We start from the raw sequence: 25,190 nt of genomic DNA, 5'->3' as shown, positions 1-25,190 counted from the left end.
ATGGTGTCATTTCTCCTGTTACCCTTATGAAAATGCAAAATATGGAGCTAAAAAAGGATTTGGGAAAAATGTGATTTTTTTTTTATTTCTATGGCTCTACACTATAAAGTTCTGTGAAGCACCTGTGGGTTTAAGGTGCTCACCACACATCTAGATAAGTTCCGTAAGGGATCTAGTTTCTAAAATGGTGTCACTTGTTGGGAGCTTCCACTGTTTAGACACATTAGGAACTCTTCAAATGAGACATGGCATCCGCTAATTATTCCAAAAAATGTTTGCTTTCAAAAGAAAATTAGGTCTAAAGGAAAATTTTTGTGAAAGAAAAGTAAATTTTTTTTTCCTTCTACATCCCAAAATATCCTGTGAAGCACTTGAAGGGTTAATTGACTTCTTGAATGTGGTTTTGCGCACCTTGATGGGTTTTTTCTGTCGTATATGCCCCTCAAAGTAACTTCAAGTGTGAGGTGGTCCTTAAAAAATGGTTTTGCAAATTTTGTTGTAAAAATGAGAAATCTCAACTTTTAACCCTTATAACTTCCTAACAAAAAAAATTATGTTTTAAAAATTGTGCTGATGTAAGCATGTGGGAAATGTTGTTAACTATTTTGTGCGATATGACTGATTTAAGTGCCTAAAAATTAAAAGTTTGAAAATTGTGAAATGTTCAAAATTTTCTAGAAATTTCTGTTTTTTCCACAAATAAATGCAAGTCATAGCAAAGAAATTTTACCACCATCATAAAGTACAATATGTCACGAGAAAACAATCTCAGAATCAACAGGATCCATTGAAGCGTTCCAGAGTTATACCCTCATAAAGGGACAGTGGTCAGAATTGTAAAAATTGGCCTGGTCACAAAGATCAAAACAGGTTTCAGGGAGAAGAGGACAACGGCTAATATTATCCTAATGCTATGGGTGACTGGGGCATTTGACTTAACATGTTGCACAACACTACATCTCGTACAAACCTTTTAAAGAGTTAATCTCACTTAAGTTTTTATTTACTGGCTCAATCTAAAATAAAAATAAAACAGTCATGGAAATAGCCTGGAGTAAACATTTCACAAAAAGTGAACAAACCTTGCATTATAGTATTTTGTGGTCCAACTCCTTTACAACTACATGTACTTTTTGCTAATCTTCGGAACTAAAGAAGTAGGAAACCAAAGAAGAGGGAGAAGGACTGAACGATCAGACTACACAAAAGATTAGTTTGTTGTCTATAGAGACACACTGTTTCGCACAGGAAATGTAGACAGAAATTAAAATCAATAATATTGAAAGATCACCTTTGATTTTGTTTTAAGTAAATTTTGGACTGTGTCATTTTTAGGCTGCTCCAACGGAAGGCAAATCCAAGGTGTTCGATTACCTTATTCTATTTGGGACATTTCCAAGGTCATGCAACTATTTAATGTAATGTAAGAGACATTAGTTTTTGATAATTGTTTTATGATTATAGGTTAAACGTTTCTTTATTGGTAATAAGTTGTGTTCATTGCATACCAGTGATTTGTCAGCTATCTACAGTAAATAGTTTTATTTGGGTGGATAGAAAAGTAGGATACAGCTCTGCATGAATCAATGTTTTGTATGGTTATAATATAAATTGATATTTTTTTTTTTTTCATAATTGCCTTGTAATGTTTTAATTTCCCATTCTGTCCAGATGTCACCATATCCTAGAATTCCAAGTGGAGGAAGTTCACCGACTGCCATATTGGGACACCCAAGTGATGGGTGTCTCAATATGGAAACTGCTGCTGGTTCCAACCTATTGCACGGTACCTCCAGCAGAACACCGTCGCACTGTGCCTGCGCGAATTCCACGCAGGCGCAATGAAACATTTGGCTGATCCCAGCGGCAGAGACGCGACGTGTCTACAGGCAGAGGAAATCGGACACATTAAGGCTATGTGCACACGCTGCGGTTTCACCTGCGGGTTTTTTCCCGCGGAACCGCAGGTAAAACCGCAGGTAAAGTGACCTGCGGTTTCACACCTCTACTATGTTAAAGGTGTGAAACCACAGTGGAATCCGCAGAAACAATTGACATGCTGCGGAAAAAAAACCACAGTGTGAGCACTGCGGTTTTGAAAGCCCATAGGGTTACATGGTACTGTACCATGTCTGCGGAACTGCTGCACTTCCGCTGGGCCAAAACTGCAGCTTGTGCACATAGCCTAAAGGGGTTATCCCCACGAATGAAAGTTCATTTTAAAAATGGTCTGTGTCTGACCGCGTACGGAGCATACCACATCTCCTGGGCAGAGAAGGAAGAAAAAGACAATACTGACAGCTCAAACGGGACAGCACAGGAGGGGAGAACACAGCACAGGAAGGAGAGAGACAGTAGACAAGGGGGTTAGCGCATGGGGTAGAAAGGTGGTAAATGTTTGTCGGATGCAGTGAACAGCAGGAGACAGAGAAGGGGTTAACAAAGTTTACTTGAGCAATTAACGGATATGATTACAAGGAAACCTTCCGCGCAGGGAGGTGCCAAGAAAGACAGTAAAATGTACAATATAGCTCAACAAAGAGTAAAAGTGAAGATAAAGACTTATTGGTTGAAGATCTCATTGGAGAACGGTTGGAAGAGCTCCCGACGGCGTTGCAGTCCGTGAACAAAGTCTTAGGCTCTGTGGCGCAAGAACGAGATGCACTGTCTCCAGACTGTGCTGAAGTATCCCTATCCGCCAGTCTTGGTATCGTTGTACTTGGGTCTGTTGAACTTGGGGTAAAGTTCCTGCTGTGGGTTGTTGCAGTGTGATGCAACATGCTGGGAGCATGATGTGGTACAGGCCACAGGGTTGATAAGGTCTTGTACAGAATAACAACATCCAGGAAATGTTGGTAAGTCTGCTGCACTTCCCGTTACGGGTCTCAGTTGTAGGGAGACACTGGGTACAGTACATGAGAGGGGAACAGTCTGTAAAGGGCTGGCGTCAGTGGCGGTAGTTGAGGAGAGGGAGTCAACCTTCGTCCTGCTCTGAAGTCCCCTTCCCGCCAAGTCTCCTGTCTTCCCGCTCCTTTTAAGTCCCCCATGCACCCTTCAGTCAGGTGCTCGAGCTCCTCCCGCCCAGTCAAGTCAGGCACGTCAGGCAAGTCATCCACCTGCAACAGCGGTGATGGCCCCGATAGTTCCGGCTCCAGAGCGCATTTCTGTCTGAAGACGTTATTCCTGTTCACACCCTTGCAAGGTCAAAGAAGAGAGCATAGACGGGAGAAGTCAGCACATGTGGCAAAAGAAAGTGGATAGGTGGGTGAGCACATGGGGGGGGGGGGGGGGGGGGGAGACTCTAAACGCTGCAAAGCCTGCCCCCACTGTGACATTACCGCTCTCTCGAGATAATATTATTAATATTGTTATTATTATTATTAATAAATAATATACAGACAATTGTTACTCAAAGAATTTGTTGGCAAATGTATTTAGAAGTTCCAGTCTCAGGATGGCCACTAATACCTTCACATATCAGGGAAGATTTTTTTTTTTTTATAAAAAAAAAAAAAAAATTATAATAATCAAGGAAATCCCCAATGACCTTTTTGGAGTGCAAACATATGCCAAATTCATAAAGCTTATGCTAGGTCAGAAGGTGCAGAGTTTTTTTTCTAAAATAATTTTTATTTCTATAGCACCAACATATTCTTCAGCACTTAACATTTGAGAGGGAACTTGTACAGACAAGACAAAACAGTGTAAACACAATTAAGCATTTACCAAGAGGAGCTAGGGCCCTGCTCGCAAGCTTACAATTTAGGACAAAGAATACTTGCTCCAAAAACACACAAACATGCACAAAGTTTCTTAAGGTCAAGTGGCTGATATTGCAGTTGTTCACTCTTGGAAAGCATAGGATTGAAATGTAAGGGCTTGTTAACAATGTGCGGATTTTGCTGCGGATCCGCAAGCAACGTACAGTACAATGCAAATCAATGCCTTTTAAAAACCGCAGTGCACATGCGGATTTTTCCCACACGGATTTGCTGCGGTTTTAAATCCGCAGCATGTCAATTCTTTGCGGATTCCGCAGCGGTTTGACACCTGTCCCATTGTCCAGGTGTCAAAACACAGGGGCAAACCGCAGGTCATTTTACCTGCAGATTTACCTGCAAATCCGCACGGAAAAATCCGCAGCTCAATCCGCACTGTGTGCACTTCACCCTAAGACCCCACACAAACTATGGACAAACGTGTTACTACAAAGCTTAGTGGTAAGCTAATCTCCAAGTGAAGTCACTGAACATGATCAGGGCTGTACAACACAAGTGGATGTTGTTCAACTATACATTTCATTTGGGTGTTTTTTTTTAAAGGTGTGGTCTGAAGTGCAAAGTAATTTTCCTGCTAAATCCCTATCTAATTAGTGCCAGAATCTAAAGTATTTTCTAATATACTGGAATTAAAAAGTCCCTTTTTTTTTTCTTGCTACTTTTTTTGATGACTCTTCAGTGGCAGAGGTTACGATCAGTGCCGTAGCCTCTGCTCTATCCCTATAACAAAGTATCTTCAGTGGAGCTTGTTTCAGGAGCCAAGCTAAAGGGTACTTCACACATAGCAAGATCGTTAGCGAAATCGCTGAAACGTCACAGGTTTTGTGACACAACAGCGACCTTACCAGCGATCTCGCTACGTGTGACACATAGCGGCGACCACCCCCCCACTGCGATATTGCTGATTGTGCTCGAATGTCCTAGGCCATTTTTTGATTGTTGGTGTCCCGCTGGCCAGCATGCATCGCTGTGTTTGACGCCATAACAACGAGCGACCTCGTTGGTGACTCAGAATTTAGGGACGCAGACGTGATTTTGCTTTGTCTTTTCAACGCCCCCCTTAGCTCTGATTGCTGGCCACTACTGCGCTATCATTCTCTGATTGGGCGACCTCGTCATAAAAGACAAAGTAGTAGTGCTTCCATCCTTTGTTCCTGAGCACTGTGGATCGTATTATATGGTTTTCCTTCAGCGTCCCTGTCTGAGTCGCCAGTGCGTTATTATTCGTGGATCCACAGTCACTGACACGGGGTCGGTAGTGCGTTATTATTCGTGGATTTCACTACGCGGTTTGCTTCAGCATCACTGTCTGAGTCACTGAAGCAAACCATGTAGTGATAGCGCAGTAGTGGCCACCAATCGGAGCAGAGGGGCGTGGAAAAGGCAACGCTGAAGCACGCCTATTGAGGCCTGATTCGTCAGAATAGCTGTTGTGTGCCAAGGTCCCAACGACGGCCGAGGTCGTTATACGGATCGCCGTATCTTTGCTGCGTTGTTGAGTAGACCTGCCTGCTTGACAGCTTACTAGCATCCATGCAGCGGCATACCAGCGATCCTTACCAGGTCGCATCATTGTCGGGATCGCTGGAGCGTCGCTATGTGTAAAGGGATCCTAATTCCTGCGCAATGTACCGAATGACTGCTCACACAATGTTGTTGACTCAGATCAGCAGTAACAAGCTGGCAACAGAGCTCTCTGTCAGAAGACCTAGAGTGCAGAAAAAAGTGATCTCACTCGGGGGGGGTCTTGGCATGACACCTAATCTGACAATGTACCACAATGGCGCAGCAGGCGCCATTTTCAAATAGTTCTTTGTACTTGCTCGATAACATCAAGAACAGTTATTACTAGGACACTAAACATGCGATTATGCTGCAGCGCAGGTGCCACGGCTGGCACCAGCCTGCAGGATTTTTTTTCAGTATCTACAAGTATTCATTATGCAAACTAGGGGGCAGGTCACTAAGGGATCAATGACCTGTCAGCATTCTGCATTATGAATACATAAGCAGTCCACCACATAATGACCCCTCCAGGCCCATCCTGGGGCACAGACATATCATTAACTCAAAACTGAAAATAAATATTACACAACAACCACAAGACAGATTTCATCAACCAAGGTATCATTGTAATCAGTATAACGGCGCCAACCTGACACTGTCTGTAGGTTACTGTGCACAATCCTTGAAACAGGTTCCCTTTAAACACACTATCACTCAAGCATCATTATAGGAGCCATGACAGCTATGACAGATGGATCTCAACAAATCTTGAGGAAATCTTAGATATTTATGAGGCTTACAATGCTTCTGTTGAGTAACAGTGTTTTAATCAATGATCATCTACATATAGCACTATTCTTGACAACAAGCTAGAAAGGTTTGCCATTTTGATGTAAAGCCAAAGATGGCATTAGTGGTATTTTACAGAATGGAAAATCCCCAACACCTTCATCTTTCTGCAGCACCCAAGTTCTAGGCACCAAGCCATGTTGACATCTGTGTGTGAACTGAGAACACAATTGCTAAAATCAGATGATCACCGTCATATTGAGTGCTATGGATACATTGTCAGCAGCCATAAGCTACACGCCGACATCATGGGCAGCAAGTCGCCTGAAATTGGGGTGCTATACTAGGACATTTGGAGGATTAGGGTCTTCAATGCCAAAAATAAGTTTATGCCATTTGAGAGGTCATAAGAAAATGTATCCTCTTTAAGTACAAATGTCCTAAAAGAAATGGCATAAAACAAAAGTGAAGTGTTACTCACATACTTGAGTTTCTCTTGATACTTTCACCAAATTTTCCAGAATTAAGAAACCGTGAGTAGCCAAAATCTATTACACTTAAAGCACAACCAGATGACATGTTTTGTTCTGGACTATTACAAAGTTTTTAGATGAATATCTTAATTTCTGGTTCCCAAGGGTCTGAAGACTCCTAGAACTTACTTCAGTTCTGTATAATAATAATCTTTATTTATATAGCGCCAACATATTCCACAGCACATTACAGTTTAACAGTTTCAAAACACAAGTCATAAGTAACAAAGTTAACAATACAATAATTAAAGCAAAATAAGACAACCCTGCTCGTGAGAGCTTACAATCTACAATGAGGTGAGGGAGATACAAAGTACAGGTGTGTATTTACAATGATGTATTTACAATGAAGGTCCAGCCATCTTGAGGGAGTGAAGGATGGATGGAGATAGTGAATGGGCTACACACGCACACTTACTCATAGAATTGACACAAGAGAACACCATTTACTAGTTATACAGCAGGATTTAAAAGGACAGTATTTTGGCTTACCAAGTGGCACATGTTATTATGGAGTTAAAAAAATAAGTTACCGTAGTATAAGCCGATATGGTCAAATGTGGATTTTTTTATGGCACAATGTACAGCAAATAAAACTATAAGACAGAATGTTTAACCATTGGAAAATTGAAAAACTACTACACCAAGTTTTAGAAAACAGAAAATGGAATTTCATAATGCTGCAAGTTTACAAGTCTTTGCTTCAGGTAAAACTCTAATACTGCATGGTAAATCCTACAGTAATTGGCAGATTTGCAGTTGAATAAGTGTTCACTCATTAATTAAAACCACAAAACAAATGTTTGCAGCAAAGAAAAAATAAAACTCAAATCTTTCTGTAGTAAACAAGCAAGACGTAAACTGAAATAATAGTCTTGCTGGTCTTACAGAATGTGGAAGAGACGTGCTCAAAATTGAAATGTGAAATTAGCATTTAAAGTGTTTGTTGGTGTTTGCAGATCAGATTGATGTTAGCCTGACCCTGAGCATGAACAAAGACACAATGCCTCTATCCTCAGAGTATCCCTTAAATAACAAATATTTGAAAATATCACAACTTTTAACATTCCAGGACAGAACGCACAGTCTCTTCCAAGTTTGTGATGGTCATGAAAAAAGTCACATTATGCATTTGTTTCTACAGCCGAGTTTAAGATAAAAAAATTAATAAATTGAGACTAAGTACGTGAAATCACAGAATGCGTGTGATGAGTAATAGCTTCAAAAAGTCAATCATGCCATTTTGCTACTCTTTTAAAGAATCATGCCCATCAAAATTTGTATCCTCTTAATATATGGCACTGTGTACTTACATTTGCTCATTTTGCCTCTCTACCCAGCTAGTTCTTCTCTTTTCCATTAGGTCTATGACATCACGTGATTAAAAACCGACTAGCTGAATCCTTCTAAGTTCTGTATAGAAACAGGAGGTAAATTTGCATTGTTTGACTCTGTAGGAGTCGGTTATTCTGCACGGCACGACCTGTACTCACGGTGCTGGTAGAGTCCTCTCCGTCTCGCTAGTGTCCTGTAGCCACAGTTTCAGTTGAATAAACACACAGTCCAACGCAAATCTTAACTCAACAACTTTTATTGCTTCAGGACACAGCACATCCATTTCCGACACGGCATTTTGTTCACAGTTCACGCAGCACATCATTTAGCCTTTCCCTTCTCTCTTCCCTGAGTCACTTAACGATTGTACAGGATGGCACGTCCCAGACGGCCCCTCAGCATCCTCCCCATTCAGCATCACCTCAGTAAAGCGCTCCCCTGCCCGTTTCGACCCACTCAGGAGAAAATCAGCCCAGGAGGTGATCTGCCACATTGGGAACGACCTTTCTGCACACTTCTGCTGTGACCTCGCTACGTTTCTCTGCTTCCTTCTTTTGTGTTGCTGCTCTGTCTGTGGGAGCTGCTACCGTATAATCTTTTCCCCTGAACCCTGGATAGCTGGGCACATAATTCAACGTTGCTGGGTATCTATTCCTTACATGGGCACTTAAGCCCATCTGAGCCCTATGAGCGCTCAGCTCCCTCTGCTCCAAACCAGGAAGATCCCCTCCTCTAACCTATGTGACCCCCTCCTACATTAACTATCTACACTACTGAACTGCTGTACTGTACTATGTCCACTAATATATCACCATCGAGTGGCCAGTTATTAATGCTGCATTCTCCCTGTATACAACACATATATAGGAACATTATTTACACATGTTAACGGCATTACGAATCAACTTTCCCAACCCTACTACAACTCAGTCACTGCAGAACTCCCTACCGGGGGGAGGAGGCAGCAAACTACGGCAGTCTTATTCCCCGAGGTATTTTTTTTGTCTTTTTTTTTTTAAAAAAAATCTGTCATACAATTCTAGAGATCTTCCATTATTTAGTGCTGATTTTTGTGGTCTTTTTCAAGGCCACATGACTTTAGACTTCTCTAAATTATTACCCTGTGAGCCATTCACCCATAGTAAGGACAATAAAAGTTTGAAGTAAAGGCCCGTATGTCTGGCAGTGTATAGTGGACTTAAAAAAAAAAAAAAAAAAATATTTAGTGAAGAGCGGAAAATAAAGAATAAACAATGGGCATTTTTACCTGGCAACAGGGGATCTTTGTGGAGCAGTTAGGGTTCTGAACATTAGGTTGATAAGCGAGAAAGAATACCAACTTTTGTAAAGAATCAACCATTACATTCTTTTAGAAAACTACAAAGAGGGGCTGGATGCCTTTCTTGAAAAATATAATATGACAGGTAACGGGCAACAAATTTTGTTTGGGACACTGATCCATGTAACTAGTCCGATTGACATTTGTGGAGTCAGGAAGGAATTTTCTCCCCCAATATGGAACTATTGGTGTCTACCTCATGGGGTTTTTACCTTCCTCTACATCAACATTTACGGCTATAGGTTGAACTTAATGTACTGAAATCTACCTTCAACCATAAAAAAGAAAAAAAAATATTAAACTATGTCATGATATTATGATTTTATAGATGTATTTAAAAAGGAACCCATCTTTAGATTCATGGTGCCCAATTCATGGCAGCATGAATCAGAGCCTACTCATGCGATTGCAGCCAGGCATGTTTTACTCTAAAAAGCTGAATTGCTTAGCCAAGGATCATAGGGAGAGACCTGGCTAGTTCAGTGCTGTCTACAACAAACAGGTCAATCAAGAGAAGAGCTGATAAAAGCTAGCTGGCTTTTCCTATCTATGGGCCCAATTCATGAAGATCGGCAATTGCATACATCTTGACACATTGTCCACTGCAGTAAGTTATGCCACATTCATTAGGAGGTGTGAGCATCAGAATGCAATTGGTGCATCCTTCAACAGCCGTGCACCACCACCAGAAATGTTGCTCCAGTTAGAAACTGAAGTACACTTGCCATAATTTACTACACTTCATGGGCAATTATGCCACTAGACTAGTTGGAAGTGCTTGGTTCTAACCTGTCCCACACCAGCCCTGACTACTTTTCTATAAGTAAGCAAAATTGGCCAGGAGTGTCATGAAAACCCAAAGAGTCACCCTTTTTGCATAACTTACAGTTGCTCAAAACTTTGTAATATTTCAAAGTGTTTCACAGAGATCTGGTGAAAACTCCTTTATGAATCATGCCTTACTTTTTTTTCCCAAAACACCGCTTGCATCTAGGTAAGTTTTACTCTTGATGTAAATCGAAAATCCAGGCTCTGACTCAAGCCACTTGTGCTCCGTCCATCATGAACGGCTCCCTTTATTACTGTATATAGGTATAAGGCTACATTCACAAGTTATGTTTTTACCAGGAAAAACACCGCATTTTACTGTCTAAAGTGATTTAGATTTTGGAAAGCTCATGCAAACATTGCCTACTACTTCCTTGTAGATTTGAAGCAGTTTCAAATTTGCAGAATGTCAATTCTCAGCCATTTTAGAGAATAGTAAAAAACGCACGTCTTTTATGCAGCAATTTTCCAGCCAAGAGACATTTTCAATACTGAAATGTCAGCAAATACTTAACGTGTGCATATATATTGTGGTATAGTGACCACTGTGTCCGCTAGGGGGCGCAGTGTGGGTGTCCCAGGAGAGAGGATGAATGGTAGGATACTGAATGACCGTTATGCATCTCAAGGTGGGTGGCCTTGGGATGGAAGCTTGAACATGTGTGTTGGTCAGCAGAGGTACTGCTGAGCTTCTGTTACACTGTGTCAGGGAGAGCGTTCCAGGTAGCTGGTGAGACGGGCAAGACCAGCTACCTACAAATCCACCCAGGAGTGTGTCTAGAACACCATAGTAAAGAATGTATGAATGCTTGTAGGACCTGTGATGAGGTCATAGCCATGTGACCCGGTGGGCATGGCTACGGACTATATAAGGTGGCCAGGGTAGGTCACATGAGAGAATGCTTTGACCCGGTTGGTCCGTTTGGAAGGTCTCGCTGGAAGAGGTGTCTGCCTTCCTGAAATGCCTGTGAGTAATGGCTGCAAGTGTCTGACAGTTCCCAGGGAGAGGGAATGAACGTCTGAAGTATGAAGCAACTATGAGGTAACCCGGCCACGGGGTGAGCGAATTGTGGTTAGGCGAGAGCCTGCGCACTGGACATTGTATAACCTGTGTGACCACAGGGATAACAGAGGGAAGCTCTTCCATGGACGCTATGCTGTTTAATATGAACTTTCTGTTGCTTTGGGTTTATGCTGCATAATAAACCGAATGGACTGAGTTTATGTTGAGAAACCTGTGCCGGACCAGATTTATCGGCTGCCTAGCGAGTGTCCCCAACACATATAACATGCGCTACCTTACAATATCCTAAGGGAATAATTTATGATTTTACAGTGGGGAAAAAAAGTATTTAGTCAGTCAGCAATAGTGCAAGTTCCACCACTTAAAAAGATGAGAGGCGTCTGTAATTTACATCATAGGTAGACCTCAACTATGGGAGACAAACTGAGAAAAAAAAAAATCCAGAAAATCACATTGTCTGTTTTTTTTTCATTTTATTTGCATATTATGGTGGAAAATAAGTATTTGGTCAGAAACAAGCAATCAAGATTTCTGGCTCTCACAGACCTGTAACTTCTTCTTTAAGAGTCTCCTCTTTCCTCCACTCATTACCTGTAGTAATGGCACCTGTTTAAACTTGTTATCAGTATAAAAAAGACACCTGTGCACACCCTCAAACAGTCTGACTCCAAACTCCACTATGGCGAAGACCAAAGAGCTGTCAAAGGACACCAGAAACAAAATTGTAGCCCTGCACCAGGCTGGGAAGACTGAATCTGCAATAGCCAACCAGCTTGGAGTGAAGAAATCAACTGTGGGAGCAATAATTAGAAAATGGAAGACATACAAGACCACTGATAATCTCCCTCGATCTGGTGCTCCATGCAAAATCCCACCCCGTGGGGACAGAATGATCACAAGAACGGTGAGCATAAATCCCAGAACCACGCGGGGGGACCTAGTGAATGAACTGCAGAGAGCTGGGACCAATGTAACAAGGCCTACCATAAGTAACACACTACGCCACCATGGACTCAGATCCTGCAGTGCCAGACGTGTCCCATTGCTTAAGCCTGTACATGTCCGGGCCCGTCTGAAGTTTGCTAGAGAGCATTTGGATGATCCAGAGGAGTTTTGGGAGAATGTCCTATGGTCTGATGAAACCAAACTGGAACTGTTTGGTAGAAACACAACTTGTCGTGTTTGGAGGAAAAAGAATACTGAGTTGCATCCATCAAACACCATACCTACTGTAAAGCATGGTGGTGGAAACATCATGCTTTGGGGCTGTTTCTCTGCAAAGGGGCCAGGACGACTGATCCGGGTACATGAAAGAATGAATGGGGCCATGTATCGTGAGATTTTGAGTGCAAACCTCCTTCCATCAGCAAGGGCATTGAAGATGAAACGTGGCTGGGTCTTTCAACATGACAATGATCCAAAGCACACCGCCAGGGCAACGAAGGAGTGGCTTCATAAGAAGCATTTCAAGGTCCTGGAGTGGCCTAGCCAGTCTCCAGATCTCAACCCTATAGAAAACCTTTGGAGGGAGTTGAAAGTCCGTGTTGCCAAGCGAAAAGCCAAAAACATCACTGCTCTAGAGGAGATCTGCATGGAGGAATGGGCCAACATACCAACAACAGTGTGTGGCAACCTTGTGAAGACTTACAGAAAACGTTTGACCTCTGTCATTGCCAACAAAGGATATATCACAAAGTATTGAGATGAAATTTTGTTTCTGACCAAATACTTATTTTCCACCATAATATGTAAATAAAATGAAAAAAAAAACAGACAATGTGATTTTCTGGATTTTTTTTTCTCAGTTTGTCTCCCATAGTTGAGGTCTACCTATGATGTAAATTACAGACGCCTCTCATCTTTTTAAGTGGTGGAACTTGCACTATTGCTGACTGACTAAATACTTTTTTTCCCCACTGTACATATAGTGGCTACAAATGCTCACTCAGGCGACAATATTTTATGGACATACGCTGTCCACAGTAGAAAAAAAAAAAAAAATATCAAACAGCTGACTGCCCAATGTGATTCAATAGGGCTGTTCAGATGACAGTTTCTCATATGGAAAAAAAATTGGATGAGACTCTCCTATACAAGTCTTGTTGTGTAAAAAAAAAATCTAATCAGTTAAGGATCACATAAGGATCATTGATATAACATCAACATTTTACAGATACTTTGCCATTATTAAGTTAGCAAATGTATAATAATTAAATTGCATGAAATGAGTATTTGGTACAATTTAAAAACTGCTTAATATTTGGTAAAGAAACCTTTGTTTGCAATTACAGAGGTCAGATGTTTCCTGTAGTTCTTGACCAAGTCTGCACACAATGCAGAAGGGATTTTGGCCCACTCCTCCATACAGATCTTCTCCAGATCTTTCAGGTTTCAGGGCTGTCGCTAAGCAACATTGAGTTTCAGCTCCTTTCCAAGATTTTCTATTGGGTTCAGGTCAGGAGATTGGCTAGGACACTCCAGGACCTTGAAATGCTTTATACGGAGCCAATCCTTAGTTGCCCTGGCTGTGCATTTTAGATCATTGTGATGCCAGAAGACCCAGCCACAGTCCATCTTCAATGCTCTTACTGAGGGAAAGAGATTGTTGGCCAAAATCTTGCGATACATGATCCCAGCCATCCTCCCTTAAATATAGTCCAGTAGTCCTGTCCCCTTAGCAGAAATACACCCTCAAAGTATGATGTGTTTTCCCCACCATGCTTCACAGTTGGGATGGTGTTCTTGGGGCTGTACTCCTTCTTCCTCCAAACACAGCAAGTAAGAGTTGATACCAAAAAGTTTTATGTTGGTCTTCTCTGACCACATGACCTTCTCCCATGCCTCCTCTGGATAATTCAGATGGTCATTAGCAAACATCAAACAGGCCTGAACACATTATGGCGTAAGCAGGGTCACCTTGTGCGACCTGCAGGATTTTAATCGATGGTGTAGTGTGTTAGTCATGTTTGAGACTGTGGTCACAGCTCTCTTTAGGTCATTGACAAGGTTCTCCCATGTAGTTCTGCGCTGATTACTGACCTTTCGCACAATTATCTTTACCCCACGAGGCAAAATCATGCATAGAGCTGAATACTGAAGAAGAATGACGGTTACCTTGTGTTTCTTCCATTTTCCAATAATTAGAGCGCAGCGCAGTGAATATTCATCTCTCTTTAGCAGCGGGCACAGGAGTTAACCCCAGCAGCCGGCTCCAGCTGAGGGTTTTTTGGTTTTTTTTTTTTAACATAAATGTGCTGAAAAACTCAACTTATACTCGAGTTTATGTAAGGTCAGTGGGCCGGGCTGGGGGGGGGGTGGTCCCTCTGTATACCGCGCAGTAACGTACAGACACAAGATGGAGGCAGTTTTCGGGTGCAACAGGTCTAAGTTTATTTCCCACCGTCCGACTGACGGCCCTCACAATACACCGCAAATTCTCTTCACGGCCCTCCGTGTCCAGGCCCCGTTACACACACACACACACACACACACACACACCGTACTTATCACCAAGGACGTAAATACACGTACTGTCCCTTTCTGCTTATCGACGTAACTGTCAGCTCGGTCACTGTGGCCGCCTTAGGCCCGTACACCAACAGTAATGTTTCTGGTCAGGTATCGTCTTCAACTCGGTATGTGTTTCCCCGGGGCCTTGTCTGTACTGCGTTACTTCGTGTCAGGACCACCCCCCTGACTTCCTATCTCCTCAGTCCCCCTGGTTGGGTTTTCCTCACAGTGCGGCAACTGTCACAGTCTCCTCGTCACTTGAGCTCCCCCTGGGGACTGGAACTTTCTGGAACCCTCCTGTCAAATTTATAACTTTCCCAGTTCCGTATAACTCCGCCCCCATGACCAACAGTTTCTTAAGCCCTAAGCTGATGTCAAGTCCTATGCTCACACTCCTCCCTGCCCTCTAATGGTCAACCCAAGGTACTGCACGTCCACTACACTTTCCTAGCTGTTTCCCCACTGTAACAACTGACTAAACTGTGCAAACCTTCCTTTCTCTATTCTGACAAGTCCGTCCATCCGTCAGGTCACCTTCCCTACATTTATATGGTATTTCATGCAATAATATGCAATTATTTAAAAATCATACAATGTGATTTTCTGGTTTTTATTTTTAAATTCTGTCTCTCACAATCGAAGTGTACTTAAGATAAAAATTTCACACCTCTCCATTCTTTGTAGATGAGAAAACTTGCAAAATCAGCAGTGTAGAAGAAACTTCTTTTTTTTAACTGTAAGTGCATATCCACAACTGCTTTCCTTTTACATACCTGGTTTGTCAAGTAACACCTTCTGCTTTTTGAAAAGTTATAATTTGTAAAGGGCTTCGCTATAGATTACAAGTGTAGACCTAGAACCACCCCTTATAAGTAAAATTTCACTACTTAGACAAACCCTTCTTAAATACTATATTGCTCCTTGTAAAATAAGAAATCTATATATTCCCATCCCATACCAGTAATGTCTCCTGAGGTGTGCGTGACCTATGCCACATGAGCACTGCAGCTATTTGGCTCATACTTATTTCGTATGAACCTCAGACATGCAAGAGAGGTGTGAGCAGTCCAGTCCATTAGCGGCGGCTGATAGACGGCAGGACTCACATGGCATAGTAATGTCTCACGAGGCTCGGGACACCCGGCGCAGACATTGCTGGAATGGTGTCGGTTCGGGAGCTGAATATATGACGTTTTTATTTTACGAGGGGGAGAAATGTATCAGGCTGTATAAGTAGTGGACAAAGTCTTTAGTTTCGATTTTTCTTTCAAAGCTGCTTTTCAGAAAAACATGGTTTTATAATCCTACTAATTTGTCAGCCACTGGCAGTGTTCAGACAATGTATTACCAGTCAGTTTTTCAACACAACTTTTAGAATCACTGCATTTTCACAATATTCCTGGAAGTTTGCTTAAAAGAAAGACTGGATAATCAATGTTTGAACACCGCCTTTGGAAGAATTTGTTCATAGCTACAAAATATGCAGCTATACAAAATGCTGCTCCATTGCGACCATCAGTTCACTTATCTGCATGAAAAAACGGATTACTTACCGGTAATACTCTTTTGTAGAGTTCACGACAGCACCCACTGAGAGAGGGGATCCGCCTCTAGGAACAGGAAACCTACAGAGAGATAAATGGGGCGGGCTCCCTCAGTTTGAATTACAGAGAACAAAGAGGAAAAGCCATACATTTTTTAGTCAATTTGCTAGGTCAGCGATTCACACATATACACATTTATACGTTTGCTATACATATCTACATATTAAACCCCAATTCCATTTTCCACCACCAAAGAGAATCACGTGTAAACTTATAAATTAAGGGTAGGGAAGTAAGCGGTTGCGGTCGTGGACTCTACAAAAGAGTATTACCGGTAAGTAATCTGTTTTTTTTCTCTTCGCCACGACAGCACCCACTGAGAGATTTTCAGAGATAATCACCTGGGAGAGCACACCATGTTAAGGACTGATATACCAAAGGCCAAATCCTCAGAGGAGGATAAATCTAGTCTATAGTGACTATAAAACGTAGATGGAGAAGACCAAGTTGCAGCCTGACATATTAGCTCAATTGGGACATTCGCCCTCTCTGCCCAGGAGGATGATATGGCTCGACTAGAGTGTGCCTTTAAACCTTGTGGAGGGTCTTCTCCCTTTGCCGAATATGCCATCATGATCGCATCCCTGATCCACCTGGACAGCGTGCTTCTCGTAACTCTAGACGCCTTGTTACCCTGGAAGGAGACAAAAAGAGCCCTATTCTGCCTCCAGGGACTTGTCCTATCCAGGTAGGCTAGGACTGCGCTCTTCACGTCTAAGGTGTGGAATTTAACCTCCTCTGGTGTTACCAGGTTCTCATAGAAGAAGGAGAGGAGACAGATCTCTTGGGATCCATGAAACCTAGTAGCTCGTTTGGGAAGATAAGAGGGGCCGTTTTTAATACTTTAATACTAGCCTGTCCTGGCTCACTGACCACTGAAGCTAAGGGGATGAAGGTACTTTGCCCGTTTCTTCCATTCCTTTTTTACTAGCTCCTTTATTGCTGGTACTACTGGGAAGGCCCTGACTTTCTTTTGGGAGATACCAGCGAACATTATTTCCTGCGGGGTTTTGGGCTCTTTAGTATCGGATAAGCCCATGGTATTCCGCACAGACTTGACCAAATTATTAACAATGTCTGTGGGGAAGCAAGTCTGCTCTTCCTCTTCTGCGGTTAGGTATTCCTGAGATATATCTGAGTCCAGTTCCCCAGCCTCTGAAGGCAACCTAGACGCCGGTGAAGTTATCCCTCTAACGGAGGTCTGCCCTCCTTGACTACTGGAACCGCCAAAGGCCTGCAGTTCTTCTCTGATTATTGTACGGATATCCTCCTTTCTACCTGAGGATTCCTCCTGCAAGGTCTGCTCAATACAGGTCTGACACAGCCTCTTAGGGTGACTATCTGGGAGGGGTTGGGAACATAAGGCACATTCCCTATGTTTAGCTTTCTCCGTTCTTTTGGCCTAAGAGTATACAAACAGACAAAAAAGGGGTGCCATCAGCTAGGAGCTTGACTCCAAAACACTCACCCGTGAATTTCGTAAGCATAATACTGGCTGCGGGGTTCGAGACTCAGGCTGAGGCGAGGCGCGAGATGGTTTCTTCTGCTTTTTCTCCCAGGGTTCGCTCTGCCTAGAGCGTCCGCTAGTATCCCTCCTGGATCTGCTACTTCTTCTAGTGCTATCACTTCTTCTTGTGCTGCCACTTTTCTTAGTACTGCCGTGTGGGGATTCCCCCGGCTGTCCTTCCTGGAGCGAAACCGGGTCGTTTGCTGAAGACATGGCTGCGCACCGGTGTGCCTCTGGCCGGTGCTTTTATGCAGCCTCCTGGTCTCGCTTCCCCCCCCCCTTTTTTTTTTTCTTCTTTCTATCTCTACAGCGCATACGCGGTCGCGCCCGGCGATACCGCAATGTTCTGCCTCCTGCCCCGGAAGTTCCTCCTGCACTTCTGGGCCACCCGGTCTCCATACAGGAGCACCAGCCTTCTCACCTCCTCTGCCCGCCACGCGTCTCCCGACTGCTGCCCCTGCATCGCCGGAGCGACATACTGCTGACACCGTCAGGTATGTCAATTCTCCCCTTCAGCGCTCCCAGCACTTACCATGTCCTGCGCGAGCTCAGGGATTCCTCTCTTCCCTGGCCTCTTCATGCGGGGGGGGGGGGGGGGGTGTGCTCTCTAGCCGCCTCGATACTGTGCCGCGCTCACCCGCATTACCAGCTGAGGGGGGAGTCCAACGTTTGATCTGCCCATCTCTGCTTCCAGCTCTTGGGCCCCCGCTGCTCATATAATGCCGCGGTCGGCTACGAGGCCAGGAATCCTCTTCTCTGTGGGTTCCTTCTAGGAACAGGAAACCAAACTGAGGGAGTGAAGGGGACCGCCCCATTTATCTCTGTGTAGGTTTCCTGTTCCTAGGGGCGGATCCCCTCTCTCAGTGGGTGCTGTCGTGGCGAAGAGAAAAACAACTACTCTGCAAAACAAAATCATGATGTAAGCCTATATTTTTGGTTTGTGTTAAACATCTACAAATCCCCTTTAGGCTATGTGCACATGTTGCGGATTCTACTGCGGATTTTTCCGCGCAGATTTGGCCAAATCCAGAGGTCAAATGACCTGTGCTTTATCTGCAGATTTAGTGCGGATTAGCCTGCGGATTGACACCTGTAATGGAGCAGGTGTCAAACCACTGCGGATTCCGCACAAAGAAGTGACATGCTGCGGATTTAAAACTGCATCAAATCTACATGGAAAAATCTGCAGCATATGCACAGCGTTTTTTGTTTTGCATGGGTTACAATGCTACTGTACAACGCAGCAGAAACAGCTGCGGATCTGCAGAGCCAAATCCGCTGCGGATCCGCAGCAGAATCCGCAACTTGTGCACACGCTGCGGATTGGTCTGCGGACTTTTTATCTGCGGAACTGCAGGTAAAACCGCAGGTAAAATGACCTGTGGTTTTACCTGCGGATTGGCCTGCGGTTTATCATCTCTACAATGGAGGAGATGGTAAACTGCAGCAGAATCCGCAGAAAAGAATTGCCATGTCATTTTTTTCTGCGGATTCAAAACCGCAGCTTTTCTGCAGTTAAAAATCCGGAGCATGTGCACAGCAGAATGTAAATCCTATAGGATAACCTGCTACTGTACACTGTCTGCAGAACTGCTGCAGTTCTGCTGCGGCCAAAACTGCAGCAAAAAAACGCAGCGTGTGCACATAGCCTTAGGCTGCACTCACACATTGTGGCCTTGGTGGGATTTTTAAAAGTTACAGTAAATGCAGACTTTCCTGTAGGTTATGTGGAACAAGTCCTCGCCAAAATATGCATGGGGAAGAAAAGACTAAACTAAAATAGCAAAGAAGAAATAAACCCCCCACACATGAAAGACCATTCCTATTCATTTCTCATGTAAAACAACTTTGCTGATCATATGTTGAGTCTTCTGAGCATTTTTCTCAGCTCCAGGTTTTTAACCCCTAACCCCACCCCCCTTCAATAACTCTGAAACGCTTCAGCGGATCCCACCGATTTGGAGATTGTTTTTTCTTGACATATTGTACTTTATGATAGGGGTAATATTTCTTCAATATGACTTGCGTTTCTTTGTAAACAAAAAAAATCTGAAAGCTGGAGAAAATTTTGCAATTTTCAAACTTTTTATTTTTACAAGGGTAAAAGGAGAAATTGCAGTGTACAAATTGTTGAGCAATTTATCTGGAGTATGCAAATACCTCCTATGTTAGGGATAAGTACTAGGGCTCAAAGGAATCAGTGATGTTTTGGAAAGCAGAGTCTGATGGTATTGTGTGCTAGTGTCTTGTCTTGTTTGGAGAGCCCCTGGTGTGCCTTAAAGGGAATCTGTCACCTATTTTTTCGACTATCAGCTCCCGACACTGCCATCAGGGGCTTATCTACAGCATTCTACAGTGCAGAGCAGTGCGCCTGTGTAGGAGCCACAACGGGAAGCAAAGAAGAGGGCATCATCGTTAGAAGATGGGAGGCACCGGACCGGACAGCAACCCATCGGACAAAAACCGGACTTCCTCTTGGTGAGTATAATATAATTCGTTTATCTTCTTTCAGGTTACATTGGGGGCTTATCTACAGCATTACAGAATGCTGTAGATAAGCCCCTGATGGTGGTGCCTGCAGCTGATAGTCGAGAAAATAGGTGACAGATTCCCTTTAACACCCACAAGTGACCCCATTTTGCAAACTAGACAAGTGGTGAGCACCTTGAACTCCCAGGTGCTTCACAAAATTTTACAACGTTGATCTATGAAACGTTTTTCCCTCCACAAAACTGTTTTAGCTCCAATTTTTTTTTTTTAAATTTTCACAAGGATAGTGGGAGAAAATGGACCACAAAATTTGTTATGCAGTTTCACCTGAGTATAGCCAATACCCCATAAGTGGTCAAAAACTACTTTTGAGGCACAGTACAAAGCTCAGAAATGATGAAGCACCATACTGGAGTTTAGATGTTCTTGAATGTTTTGAGGGTGCCATGTAACATTGGCAAAGCCCCTGAAATGCCAGATCAGCAGAAACTTCCCTATATATGACCTCATTTTACAAACTACACTCCCCAAGTAATTTAGGGGTGCAGTGGTCATATTGATACCACATGTGCCTCACAGAATTTTATACCATTATACGGTGAAGAAAGAAATTAAATTTTTACCACTAAAATGTTGTTTTAGCCCCAAGTTTTTAATTTTTCCAAGGGCTAATAGGAAAAAAAAATGGACCTGTTTGTTGTAAAAATTTCTCCTGAGTGCACCAGTACCCTACATGTAAATGGGAAATACTTTTTCAGGCACAGTACAATGCTCAGAAGGGAAGGAGCGCCATATTATAAGTGCAGATTTTCCTGCTATGATTTGTGGATGTCATGACCCACTGGGAGAGCCCCCGAGGTGTCAGAACAGCAGAACTCCTCATGAAAGACACCATGTTACAAACTACTCCTCTTGATGAATTAATTTAGGAGTGCAGTGATCACATTGACACCACAGGTGTGTCACATAATTTTGTACCACTGGGCATTGAAGAAAGATAAATCACATTTTTACCACAAAAATCATGTTTTAGCCCCAGCATTTACATTTTCACACTGGGACATGGGTTAAAATGGCACCAAAATTTGTCCCACAATTTCTGCTGAATGTATAAATACCCCATATGTGGCTGTATAGTGCTACTTAGAAGAGACAATTTGCATAATTCCCAGAGGAGAATTGCAGCTTTAAGTCTCCTCATCTTGGCATGATTAGCATGTCATTCTCTGCAAGGAAAAACGATACTTCTTGAATATCAGTCAGACGCCGCTCACACAGCCAAACCAGATCTCACACTTGGCACTAATGAGGGGCAATACCCTGAAACACAGTGTCTACAAATTGAGATTCTGGTTTTGGCTTTTATCCTAAGTCATGTAACAAGGTTCTTTACAGGGTCGACATTGGCTTTTAGGATTGCTACTTCCAATAGGTGGCACTAGTGTTTTAGTCCTCTTCCTCTCTGAAGAGACAATTTGCATAATTCCCAGAGGAGCATTGCAGATTTAAGTCTCCTCATCTCGACATGCTTAGCATGTCATTCTCCGCAAGGAGAATTCATACTGCTGGCACCCATTTGTTGATCCTGTCAGGATTACGTCCAAACCCTTCGCAAAACGGGATTCAGGTATATGCGCCAACAGCGCCATAGACTATAATGGTGCTGACAGACTTAGGCCGGTTTCACATTTGCGTTTAAGGCTGCGGCGTCAGCCTGCGCACAGCTGCACTAAGCCCCGCCCCTGCCACGCCTCCGCCTCCGGGCGCATGACGCTGCATGCGTCCCCTATCTTTATCACTGAGGACGCAGGCCGTGCGTAGTATGCGTTTTGGCGGCGCCTGCATCCTTTTGACGGTGCGCCGACCAGCGCCAAACGCAACCTGTTGCAGTTTGGTTGCGCTCAGCGCACCGCCAAAAGGACGCAGGCACCGCCAAATGCATACTGCGCACGGCCTGCATCCTCAGTGATAAAGATAGGGGACGCATGACGCATGCAGCATCATGCGCCCGGAGGCGGAGCTACCGGCAGAGGCACGGCAGGGGGCGGGGCTTAGCAGCGGCCGTGCGCAGGCAGACGCTGCGGCCTTAAACGCAAATGTGAAATCTGCCTTAAAGTGCGTCTGTCATACATCATTTTCAGGCATGTACGCCTACTCTAGACGGACTCCCCGACAGACTTCGTCTGAGCACTCAGACACAGATTGGCCTCTTGCTAGATAAATTCTTACTTTTTTTTTTTTTTTTTTAATTAATAAGAGTTGTACCAAGACCGAAATTTATCACCTATGTGATAGATGATAACTTCCAAGGGTTTCACTGCTGGGACTTATAAAGTGCATGGAAGTTCTGAGTCCTAAACTTGAATGTAGAAGCAGTCAAGCACAGCACTTTGATATTGACATCAGGCTGAGAGACACTGTATTGAGTCGCAATGCACATGCTGTGCCACCACTCCTTTCAAATGGGGTTCCCATGAGCAGTGTGGGGCCAACAAGTTAGAATGTTAGGAGGCAAAGTAGCACACGTAATTGGCAATACTAAACTCATTTAAAACTTCAGAAATATATACAATTGGCTGGAATGAACAATAGCACCTGATGAAGAAAGAGCGAAACGTGTGTTAGGGTGGCAATAAACTTGTACTTTTTTATTTCTATATATTAGATGTGCATATTCTATATGCATTAATCTTTCCTCTTCTTTTCACCTGTTAGGGTGTCGGGGACAAAGCGCAACCAACAGCAGTGCTTGTAAGTGCTTTTATTACTAATTTTTATTTTTTAGATTTGATTGGTTGGTTGCTGTCTTAGGGAAATACTTATCTATATTACTTTGCAACAACTATTATTACAATCTAATTATAAACACACAGATCCGTTTGGTATACTGACTTGGAATGACCCTCCAATACTTAGCTGTACCGGTCTTATATAGAGTTATATTTTGTAAATTTTTATGTTGTAATAAAATTATTTTGGGAGTAATATACTCTGTTGGTCCGTTCTTTATTCATGCCCTATAGTTTAAGTATTTTATGAGATAAAGCCCCTGTTTGGCTATGTTCCCACAATCAGCTTATGATGTTGCAGATTTTATGCACCCATTAAAGGGAATCTGTCACCTCATTTTTGGCCTATGATATGCGGCCAACGACATCAGGGGCTTATCTACAGCATTCTGTAATGTGACACCTAATGCTTACTGGATATTTGATAAAAAATAATCTACTGTACATTTTAGGAAACACTGAATAATTTGTGCCAAATCAATCCAAGGGCAAGTTACGGTCTGCAAGCGTTTCCCTTCATATGGCAATCATGCTCCACATCGGCTTGTTTCCCCCAAAAGACACTTTGGTTAATTAACAAGGTACGTTTTGCCCCATTAATAAGTGACTGGTGATCTTTTTGTCGGGGCTTATAGTCCACTACAATGGCTGTTATATCCCGGACATTCCTTTAAAGTCTTCTATTCAGAAGACGTCTCTCAGATTACCTTATAACAGGTCTCTATAAGCGTTTGCCATATCAATTTTTCCTCTGTCAGAAACATCATAGCGTATTGCGAACTTTTCTGACCTATGAAAATCTGAAAAGGTCAAAACCCTGGAAACAGTGATTGAAACCTAAGACCTGAGCTCCAGTCTCCAGCAGGTAATGAGCACAAACTAATAGCAGCCAAATAATGAACACTGATTATTTTACATTTCCAAACAAAGAACCTTTACCTATTGGAACATCACACTGATGAAGCAGAGCAGAGGTTCTGGCTTAGATTTAGAGAGGTTTCATTCATGCACCTTGTTAACTGGTAAGATAGCAAAAACTAAATAAGCCTCCCTGCAGTCCCATGTAAAAGCACAAACAACAGATCAAACAGACATCAAACTTGCTAAAATATCTTTCATAAGCATAGATGATAGACAAAAGAAATCAATGCTTAAAGAGAAGGCGCCTTTCTGCCATTACACAGCCCTGGCTGCAGCAGACAGCTGTGATAAGAAGCTTCCTCACCTCCTTGTGCTGTAGTTTGTCTCCTGCTCCTAGGCTGAAGCTTTGCACTCTACTGATCTGTGATTTTCCTCCAGCCATCCACTTTCTGCCTCTTCCTCCTCCCCCAACCCCTAGATTAGAAGTCCACCCACCCTGCCTTTCCTTCTCTGACACAGCTCCTTATTACAGCTTTATAGAAAGGGAAAATCTAACATTTTGGTAACCATTTCTCTGCTTATATCAGATACATAGTACAAAAAATTATTTTTTTTTGGAAAGATACAAATGTGATTACATTTCATCTCTTGTCAGTGAGTTCATTCATTTCTTTCAGTATGACTGAGTATTGTACGATGCCAGGTTCAGGGGACTTGCATGGGGCTGCACGTCAGTCCGGATAGAGTATTTCTGACATATTATAACACCCACACACAACACCCTGGAGCAGATTTATCAGTCATTCCTAACATGAATGGAGGCTCTGCTTACATGACAGCAGTCACCCATGAGCTAAAACCACTGATGGTGCGATCATCTGATGTGTTTCAACAGCATGTCTGAGGAGAGTCAAAGAATTTGTTCAGCTTTAAGATATCAGATCAGTGGGGGTCAGTGAGGGTCCAATTCCCAGAGCCCCCCACAGATCAGCTGTTTTAAGTTCCATTTACATCCAGATGTCAAGAGATAACATAACAGCACAGCCCTGTACACTGTGTAGTGGCTGTTGCAAAAACCAGCAGCTTACCTTCTATTTAATATGAGCGATCAGTCCCGTACCAATCCACGAGTTATCTTTGTAGATGCTGTGAATGAGTGATCCACAGAATATAAGGCCCTATGCACATGTTGAGTATATGGTGAGATTTGTACCTCAGTATTTGTAAGCCAAAACCAGGAGTGAGCGATGAATACAGAAGTGGTGACGTGTTTCTAATATACTTTTCCTCTGATTG

General features: G+C 43.0%; 1 protein-coding gene across 4 annotated transcripts in view; it reads right to left on the bottom strand.

The window, feature by feature from the left end:
* SERPINE2 (serpin family E member 2) overlaps positions 1-24,410 on the bottom strand; it is a 108,048-nt gene extending 83,638 nt beyond the window's left edge. For 2 of the 4 annotated variants that reach the window (XM_073581109.1, XM_073581110.1), the window contains exons 1-2: positions 24,259-24,386; positions 16,197-16,268 (exon numbers count right to left, since the gene is read on the bottom strand). The gene's annotated coding sequence lies outside the window, so the exon portion shown is untranslated. Of the gene's footprint in view, positions 1-16,196; positions 16,269-24,258 lie in introns of all 4 variants that reach the window. The other 2 variants (XM_073581107.1, XM_073581108.1) reach the window with 2 other exon arrangements.
* Between the last annotated feature and the right edge of the window lie 780 nt (positions 24,411-25,190).

The sequence above is a fragment of the Dendrobates tinctorius genome, unplaced genomic scaffold (assembly GCF_039654945.1).
Source record: "Dendrobates tinctorius isolate UK_male_01 unplaced genomic scaffold, ASM3965494v1 ptg000069l, whole genome shotgun sequence".
Taxonomy (NCBI): Eukaryota; Metazoa; Chordata; class Amphibia; order Anura; family Dendrobatidae; genus Dendrobates; species Dendrobates tinctorius.
This window is presented reverse-complemented; position numbering and strand designations above follow the sequence as displayed.